The sequence below is a fragment of the Mus caroli genome, chromosome 15 (assembly GCF_900094665.2).
Source record: "Mus caroli chromosome 15, CAROLI_EIJ_v1.1, whole genome shotgun sequence".
Taxonomy (NCBI): Eukaryota; Metazoa; Chordata; class Mammalia; order Rodentia; family Muridae; genus Mus; species Mus caroli.
Window position 1 is genome coordinate 55,397,305 of NC_034584.1, and position 9,343 is coordinate 55,406,647.

General features: G+C 41.2%; 1 non-coding gene across 1 annotated transcript; it reads right to left on the reverse strand.

The window, feature by feature from the left end:
• Nucleotides 1-4,050: 4,050 nt before the first annotated feature.
• LOC115029453 lies at nt 4,051-4,184 on the reverse strand. The gene has a single exon (XR_003835029.1). It is a non-coding gene; the product is annotated as a small nucleolar RNA SNORA42/SNORA80 family (small nucleolar RNA).
• Nucleotides 4,185-9,343: the final 5,159 nt, after the last annotated feature.

Consider the following 9,343-nt stretch of genomic DNA (forward strand, 5'->3'; position numbering starts at 1 on the left):
GGCATAGTCTCACAAGAGACAGCTATATCTGGGTCCTTTCAGCAAAATCTTGCTNGTGTATGCAATGGTGTCAGCGTTTGGAAGCTGATTATGGGATGGATCCCCGAAAATTCTTGCCAGGTAGCAAGCCTTCCATGAATGAAGATATAAAGCAGAAAAAGTTGTGGGTCTGTATGTCTGGAATCTTAGATTACCAACAGCATGTCTCTGAAGCATGCTAGGAAAACTTTTCTCTGTTATGTTTTTGTTATTGTTTTCCCTTCAGCATTTTGAACCAATATTTGAGAAGAGAAATCTCTTCATGTTAGTGGGTTAGCGTGTAGTCCCTGATACCCAAGTAAGTTGTGTGGTGTTTAAGTCAGGTTGAAAATCTCCTCACTGCTGCTTCTTATGTCATCTCTAAGCAGAGCAGAGGCAGGGTCAGAGAGAAGGGCTACTGCTTAATTCTAGACCTTACATCACCACAGCTTGTCAGTCATTCTGACCTCTGTGCCATTCCTCCAGCACTGTAAGTTTGCTCCAGCAACAGGGCCTTTGCTTGAACTCCTACAAAAAGAGATGAGGAGGCAAAAAATGTACAACAAAAAGAGAAACAGACAGACAGACAGACAGAGAATATTTAGCTTTATTGAAGTAAAAATTCTTGAAATTAATAACAATATAGATGAACCAGGATGACCCAGACTGTGCAGGTACCAAATACTACCTAATTTTGGATGTGGAATCAAAGCAAATTCAGTATAGAAAAGTAGAGACTACAGTGGTGGTCACCAGAGGATTGGCAGTCGGAAGTGCAAGGAGAAAGGATAAATGGCAATTAAAGGGAGCTGCGTTCTATTTAGACGAGAAAAATTATCTTTTACGATTTAATTGGTAGCATGTAACCACAGTCAATAATCATACGGATTACAAAAGTACTAAAGGAGTTTATTTGAAATATTCTCACTATCAAATGCAACAATAAGTGGTGGGTATGATTATTGGATTTTATACAATTGTGGTTTAGTATACACATAGATCTTAATAACATGATCTATTAAGTATATACAATTATGATTTGTCATCTGTAAATAAAAATTTAAAAATACAACAAAATGGCAAATCTGCCCTAGTGTCACCCAGCTTTTTGGTTTCTCTGGACTACAGTAGATGAAGAATTGTTTCAGACTACTCACTGTTGTGGTCTTTGAGATTACATGTGAGAATCAAGTAAAACCTAATGGTGCATTGTTTCCACCATTGTGCAGGCCTGTGAACAGACAAAACACTATGAATACAGCATGAGGGCTTAGAGGACCAGCTGATATTTCCCTAGAGGCAAAGCACCAGTGAAGAGGCCTCAGGTTGAAGGCACAATTTTTGTGGGGTCTAAAGAAACACTTGAAATGAAGGTCTTCTGTGCACCCAGCCACTGTGAAGAATCCACAGAGAGATACCAGCATGATGGAGCATATCCTGAATTCCTAAGCACTGCAACTAGAAGTTACACCTTATCCTATCCAGCTGTGAGGAAAGCCCACCCTCCATGCAGAGGTTAGGACAGCCACCCAGATGGAGGAATGGCAGCCAACAAGTCCCCTACCCATGGGGTGTTTGTGGGTACAGGCGTGCATTTTGACCATGCAATTACTTGGTAAAAGAACAAACTGAATAAGAGCAGCAGATTTCCTGCCCTGGGTGACATCATCCAGAGCCACATGCTTGCAACACTTATTCAAGAGAGACCAGTTATACTTGGTGAAGACAGTACAGGAAAGTGAAATGACCCAAGGGTGTAGTACAGCCAGCTGTTTCCACTTTGGAAAATAAAAATAACAGAATGTAAAGTGATACAAAGTTCAAGGTTTTAAAGCCATGTCTAAAGACCTCATGCCATGAGTAGGCTCTAGCGTAGGTCTTTGTGGTGGAAAGAATGTTCTTGGAGACTTGTCAGCATTGCTTATATAGGGCAAACACTAGTTATAGAGATTGTGATGTGGTCAGAAGTGAACCAGACTTGGAAAATTGAAGATCTGGGTTGGAGGACCAGGTCTGCCCTTCCCTGCTTGTTTGAACTTGTACCATTCTCTCAAGCACTCTGAATATAACGGAAAGTGACGAAACAGGGTGCATACCCCACACTTCCAGATACAGGAAGCTGCTAATAGAAGAGACCAATCTTGGTAACAAGTTAAGTAACAATCTGACCTGAGCATTAGCACAGTGAAATATGACGGTGCCATCTGTCCCTGAGCAGAAAGAGCAATGTTAAAAGGAACATGGTAGATCACCAAGGGGTCTGGTGTGTGTTAGTATAAATGAGAAGACAGTGATTGGAGCTCGAGCTAAACAATTTATGGGAGGTAGAAAATCAAGATGGCCATTAAGGAAGAAGGCAGAAGGGACTTGGGCATGAAGAAAAGGAAAGATGGTAGAAAGGGAACACTTGTTCCTTCTGTTTCTCTGTTCTCTCAGATTGGCTTATTCCACCATGTTTACTGAGTCTGGCCATATTAGACTTGGGACTAAGTCTGCAGCCAGCCTCTGAGGAGAACATTATATGTAAAGGAAGATAGACATGAAACTGTGATAATGTACACGATGAGTCTTGATAAATGCCTGAGATATCACAGTCACTGGATGTAGGGAGCAGGTGAGCTGAGCTAGTTTCTAGGAAACAGGTATGTAAGCTTGAGTAGAGTTCAGGAGAGGCCATCTGCAGAAGTGAAGAAATGCATTTCACAAAGATGAAAGTGAGGAACCCGGGAAAAGTTCTGAGTATTTGGAGAGAGGCCGGTAGCCATGCACCAGCAGGAATACACACGAGAGAGCAAAACGCCATTATAGCTGGAGAAGCCCTAATGAGCACAAGGCATTTGCTATCTATTCAAAGCATGCTTTTCCAGAACCTTCCCTCATTCAAAATTCAAAATCACCCTTTACACTTGGTAACCCGGGCTCTCTCTCTTGTCTCTAATTAGTTCTTCATCCTTAAATATGGGATTGTAATGGCTGCCTTAAGTGTTTCACAAGCAGGGGACATAAGATCCTATAAGAGCCATTATGCTGAGAGTTTCACTGACAAATTTACTTCCATAGGAGCTGGTGCATGAATCTGTCTAATGGAATGAATGATCAACCCTCGGTAAACAGATTATGAAAACCTTAACAGCATTGTAGCAATGTGGTTGCTAATGAAACACAGTTGACTGCTTCCACCATTTGGCACCAACCGACCCAACACTGTCAACATCACAATATGAGATTTGTTCCCAATTATTTCATGGCAACAACTGTAATACAATGTGGTATTAATCATATTTATTCTAAGTATCAATTTGAGAAAGTTCTGACGTGCCAGAAGATGAATCGGCTTATTATGAATAGGAATTCTACTCAGTGCATGCCAACGGCTGCTGTATAATAAATAACCTCAGTACATGTTTTTTTAAAAAAGCAACATACATGAAATAGCACTGAAAACAAAAGCAAAGCATCCTGGCCCTTCCAATGCCATTTGTACTCCTGGATACAGCACCAACAGGGTACCTTGTGTGTTTAGTGCTTCATCAGACTAACAAGCAGCTGGAACAAGCCCTAGCTTCTGAGAAAAGAGAGCAAAGACAGCTTTGTGGCGGAACCCTGAAAAGAAGCAGACCCTGGAGGCACAGAATACTTTCTGAAACTGCAATATCCTCCAAACTGCAACTGCAGCACTGCCCTGGCATGCTCTGCTGACGCACAAATGGCAGTAGTCTCTCAGGGAAATTATTGCCCTGGATATAGTGCAATTCCCATTCTTCCACTTCGTTTGGGTGTCTATTCAAGAGTATCGATGTCAGAAAATTCTTTCTGATGACCATAATAAACAGGCCCTACTTCTAAGCCCTATCTTTTATCACTTTTTTTTTTGTATATGGATGTATTATATGTGTGGTTGTATTTATGTAGATATATAAATGTGTGTGTGTGTGTGTGTGTGTGTGTGTGTGTGTGTGTGTGAATGTTAAGGCCATAGCACAACCTTGGGCATTGTTCTTAACGTTCCTTATACCTAACTTTTTTTTTTTTAACTTTATGGCCCACTTCAGTGTCAGCAGCCTACAGACACAGGCCAGGCAATGGTTTGGGGCCCTGGATTGCTCTAGCATGGGACACTATGAGAGGCCCAGAGGAACGGGCCTGTCATAAATCCCAACCCATTCACATGAGTATTTTAAAACAAGTTACAAGTTTTAGGTTTGGATTGGCCTGAAACTTGTCTATGCTATGGGCTATGCTATGGGCCAGTAAGCTCTAGGGCCTCATTTTTCTCCACCACTCTACACACACACACACACACACACACACACACACACACACACACACACACACACTTTTATTTTGTTTTTTGAGACAGGGTTTCTCTGTATAGCCTTGGATGTCCTGGAACTCACTTTGTAGAGCAGGCTGGCCTTGAACTCAGAAATCCGCCTGCCTCTGCCTCCCAAGTGCTGGGATTAAAGGTGTGTGCCACCACACCCAGCCACAAACGCACTTTTTTTTTATATATAGTGATTCTGGGACGAATGTTTGTACAAGTGCTTTACCACCTTAGCCAGCTCCCCAGCCATATGCTAATACCTTTGAAACTAGAGTGTGCTTCCCTTTGCTGCGCTATGCTTCAAACAGGGGAGGAACATTCATTGGCTCACAGTGCTTCACATACACAGCTCGCACACAGTAATGAGGATCAGTAAATGGGGAAAAAGAAGAGTAGCAAATGTATGAATAAATAAATCAGTGATCAATGCACTTAATACTTATTAATTCTATATGATATTTCAAAATTTTCTCTACTTTATAATAACTTTAGTCTTCTGTTTGTTCTTGATATTCCCATAATGTTCTTGATGTCCCAAATTTTCTGCTTCACACTCAGACTTCTTCAACACCTTGCAAAGCTGTGGCTGGTCTTTTGTAGCTTCTTCAATCACTCCCATCAGACTGTAAGGGAATAAAAACTATGGTGTTTTTCTTGTCTTATCATGTCTCTGGCTGATATTAGGGTTTTTCTGTTGCTGAGGTGGAAGCCTGGTATGCCAAGGTGTTATACACAGCCTCACATGGTCTGCTCCCTGCCTGGTTCACAGATTCATTGCCTGAATTCACCCTTCACGGTCCTGTTGATGCTCACTTCCCTGAGCCGTTCAATGGTGTGAGCATGCCTGCCTTGTCTACTGCCAATGTGAGATTTGTAAGGATAACATCAAGTCATCACTTTCTCCTTCCACTAATACCAGATAAATTCTTCCTCTGTCCATCTCTCTGTTTCCTTCATCATCACTCTTGGTCCTTAGATGCCTCAAACTCAATTTTCTTATGTGAATGGAAGAAAAAGAGAAAGAGAAGTATGGAGCTCACTGGAGGCTGCTACTGCATTCAGGCTTGTGTAGAATTTACTCTAGAAGGAGAGAATGAATGAAATCAGGTAACTAATGAAGTGATGTATTTGTACCAGGACCCAGTGAGACAAATTACAAAAATAATAAAGCTAAGTGTTGAGATTTCAGAGAGCAATCAAAACACACCTGTAATTCCAGATTATCATGTATAGAGAGATGATTTCACTCTCTCTGTCTATTGCTCTCTCTCTCTCCCTCCCCCCTACTCCTTCTTCCCCCTTGCCCTTCCTCCCCTCTTGCATGGATAGCTCTTAGGCAATTTACTCAACAGTTACTGAAGATCTGCTGAGTAGAAGCAGCAGCATTGGAATGTATTTAAAATATGAGACAGTAGGTGGAGGACAGAAATCGAATTCTTGAAAGCAGGATTTCTCAGAGCATGAAGCTACGCACATAGGAGAGTTCTAACAATTCTCCTGCTAAGTTTTAAGATTTAAATCAAGTTCTACTTCTTCATGGAAGGTTCTCTCTGTCAGGGTCCCTATCTTTGGTAGCTACTGTGTTTTATTAAAGTGTGTATCCCAATCTGTGACATTCCTTTGTTCAGAGAGCAGGAGTTTCTACCTCTCTCACCCTCTAGTCAGAGTAACAAGCCGTTGACCTGTGTTAAGTATGCCAAAGATCAGAAAGATTTGATCAGCAAGGAGGGAGGGGGTAGCAGGCTCATACATTTACATGAAACTTTTAGGCTTTGAACCCACTGATAAATAAGATGAAAAATTTGACTGTTGTGGTGTAAATAGATGTGTTCCTCTTAGGTTGTATTATTGTCCCAATCCACAAATAGAAAGGATTAGAAGATGGGACCATTCACCCACCTCAAAAATATTAATCCGGAATTCCTTCTGTCAAAAGGAACTACAGGGACAAAGAGTGGAGCAGAGACTTAAGGAAAGGCCATCCATAGACTGCCCAACCTGGGGATCCATCCCATCTTCAGACACCAAACCCAAACACTATTGCTGATGCCAAGAAGCACTTGTTGACAGGAGCCTGGTATAGCTGACCCTGAGAGGCTCTGCCAGAGCCTGCCCAATAGGGATGCAGATGCTTGCAGCCAACCAAGTGTGGGACCCCAAGGAATATGTTAGAGCAAGGACTGAAGGAGCTGAAGGTGTTTGCAACCCCATAGGATGAACAACAATATCAACCAACCAAGACCCCCCCCCCCGCAATCCCTGAGTTCTCAGGGATTAAATCACCAACCAAAGAGTACACATGGAGGAACCCATGGCTCCAGCCACGTATGTAGTAGAGGATGGCTTTGTCGAGCATCAACAGGAGAAGAGGCCCTTTTGTCGTGTGAAGGCTCAATGCCCCAGTGTAGGGGAATGCAAGGGAGAGGAGGCAGGAGTGGGTGGGTGGGTGGTGGGTAGGAGAACAGCCTCATAGAAGCAGGGGGAGGGGGCATAGGATAGGAGGTTTCAGAGGGGGAAACTGGGAAAGAGGATAACATTTGAAATGTAAATAATAAAAATATCAATTTTTTTTAAAAAAAGGAACAACAATATCAACCAATCAGAACACTTTCAAAACTCCTAGGGACTAAACCACCAACCAAACAATACACATGGGGAGAATCATGGCTCCACCTGGATATGTAGCAGAGGCTTGCCTTAGCTGGCATCAGTGGGAGGGGAACCCCTTGGTCCTGTGGAGGTTCAGTGGACCAGTATAAAGGAATGCTAGGGTGATGAGGGGGAAGTGAGTGGGTGGAAGAACACCCTCATAGAGGCAGAGGAGGGGGAGAGGATAGGGGGTTTGTGGAGGGAAACTGGGAAGCAGGATAACATTTAAAATGTAAATAAATAAAATAACCAAGACCAAAAAAAAAAAAGGAGAAAAAGAAAATGGGGTCTTAGGAATAGGACAAAAGTATGAAAGTGGGACCTTGACACATAAGTTTATAAAAAGAGAATGGAGTGAGCTAGCCATAGCTTGCTCTTATATGAACGTAGGAAGATGTCACTTGGAATTTGATAGTGCCTTGTCCTTGGGCTTTCCAGGTTTCAGAACTGAAAGAAACCAGTTTATGCTGCTTGTACTCAATAATGTTTAGGGTGCTTCACTATAACTTCCTAAACAGACGCAGACAGCAATGAAACACATGCAATGATGGGGAAATGACTTCATATGAGTAACGACAACAAAGCCAACTGCTGGGATCAACACTGCTGCTCGTGGAGCCAAAAGTGCCGGTATAGAGTCTGACATAGATGTTGTAATCAGCATGACTTCCTTAAGGAAATCCTGTAAGATACTTGCCATTTGTGTGTGGGCAAAACAGACTTAAAAAAAAAAAAGACTACATGTGACAATTTGCAATCAATATACACTTTTGGGGGTAGCTGGGATATAGGCCAGCAGTGGAGTGATTGCCTCGCATGGACAGAGCCCTGGGTTTGATTTTCAACATGGTGAGAAAATAAAATAAAAATAATAAATCATTTCTTTTTTTTTTTAACCTTAAGCACTCATAACCAGGGCCCTAGTCTCTTCTGTGGTAGTAGAAGAATTATTTACTCTGGTAATGTTCATCTCTAATTTTCTTTGTTACAGTAGCTGTACCAATTATGAGTCCAATTTAGAAAAATTCTAAAGAAAGTTGTAGGTTTATATAATTAGAATCATTGGACAAAAATTATTTTAAATGGACTTATTTAAGATCTAAGTCTATGTGTCTGTCTCTCTGCTTGGGTATCTTATTTGAGCCTGCATGTTTCCTGAGGGTCAACACTGACATGCCACATGCTAAGCAAACACTTTACTACTGACAACATCCGCAGTTCTAAGATCCCTTTTTAAGAATACCTTTTGTTACATGAAATGTTCACAACCTTATTTTTTGCTGATACGAATGATATTTGATCCTTAAAAGGGCAGAGCTGTATTTCTTTTCAACTATTCTGTTCCCTAAAAGATATGTGTTAGTAATAGTGAATGAAAAATATTTTACTCCTGGAACTTAAAACTTGGGAGGAGCAAAGGACAGCTGCTGTAATTTATTGAGTTTTTTTTTTTATTAATCCAGACAATTGATGTGAAAATAAAGGAGTCTGGGAAAAATGCTTAAAGTGGAAATAACAAAAATTGACAACCAACATATGTACCAGGGTTGGGGGATGGAGGAAGGAGCTGCCCTCTCAGAGGAGAAGGGGAGGGAGAATGGGGGAAGGAATTATGCGAGGTGGTTGGAAGGGCAATGTTTAGGATGTAAATAAATGAAAAAAAAATACATCATTTTTTTTAAAAAGACTCCCCACCAAAAGAAGAAAGAAAAGAAAGGAGATTGATAATTCCATTGTTAATTCTAGAACTTTTTGGGATCTGAGCAAAGGTCATCGTAGGGAATTGGGATACACCTTAGTGGAGAAAGTTTTCTTATTATTCATAAGGCCCGAGTTCATCCTCAGCACTAAATCAACTCAATATGAAGTATTCTTACATGAAAGAGTCACAGAGCATAAATCTGGCCATTCTCCTGATTCTGTGTAAAGTTTTACAGGCAGATTTCATCCTTCTGTATTTTATCTATGGCTGCTTTTACCCAGCAATGGCAGATCTCAGAAGGTGCAACACAGATCTGAAGTATCAAAGAGCTCAGAAGAAGCATTTTAGCATTCTCTAGAGGAGAAGTTAATTAACTGCCCCAAGAGAACCATCATAGGAGTCAATTGTCTGAAGCATTTGATATCAGAGATTCTACATGATTATGCATGCATTTGTCCCAACCTAGAACACAGCTCATTAATTAACAGGCAAAACTGCTCACATCCATTTTCAAATAAGAATTCTGCTCTCTTGAAAATGTAACAGCCCTTCAGCAGAGGAATGGATACAAAAAATGTGGTACATTTACACAATGGAGTACTACTCAGCTATTAAAAAGAATGAATTTATGAAATTCCTAGGCAAATGGT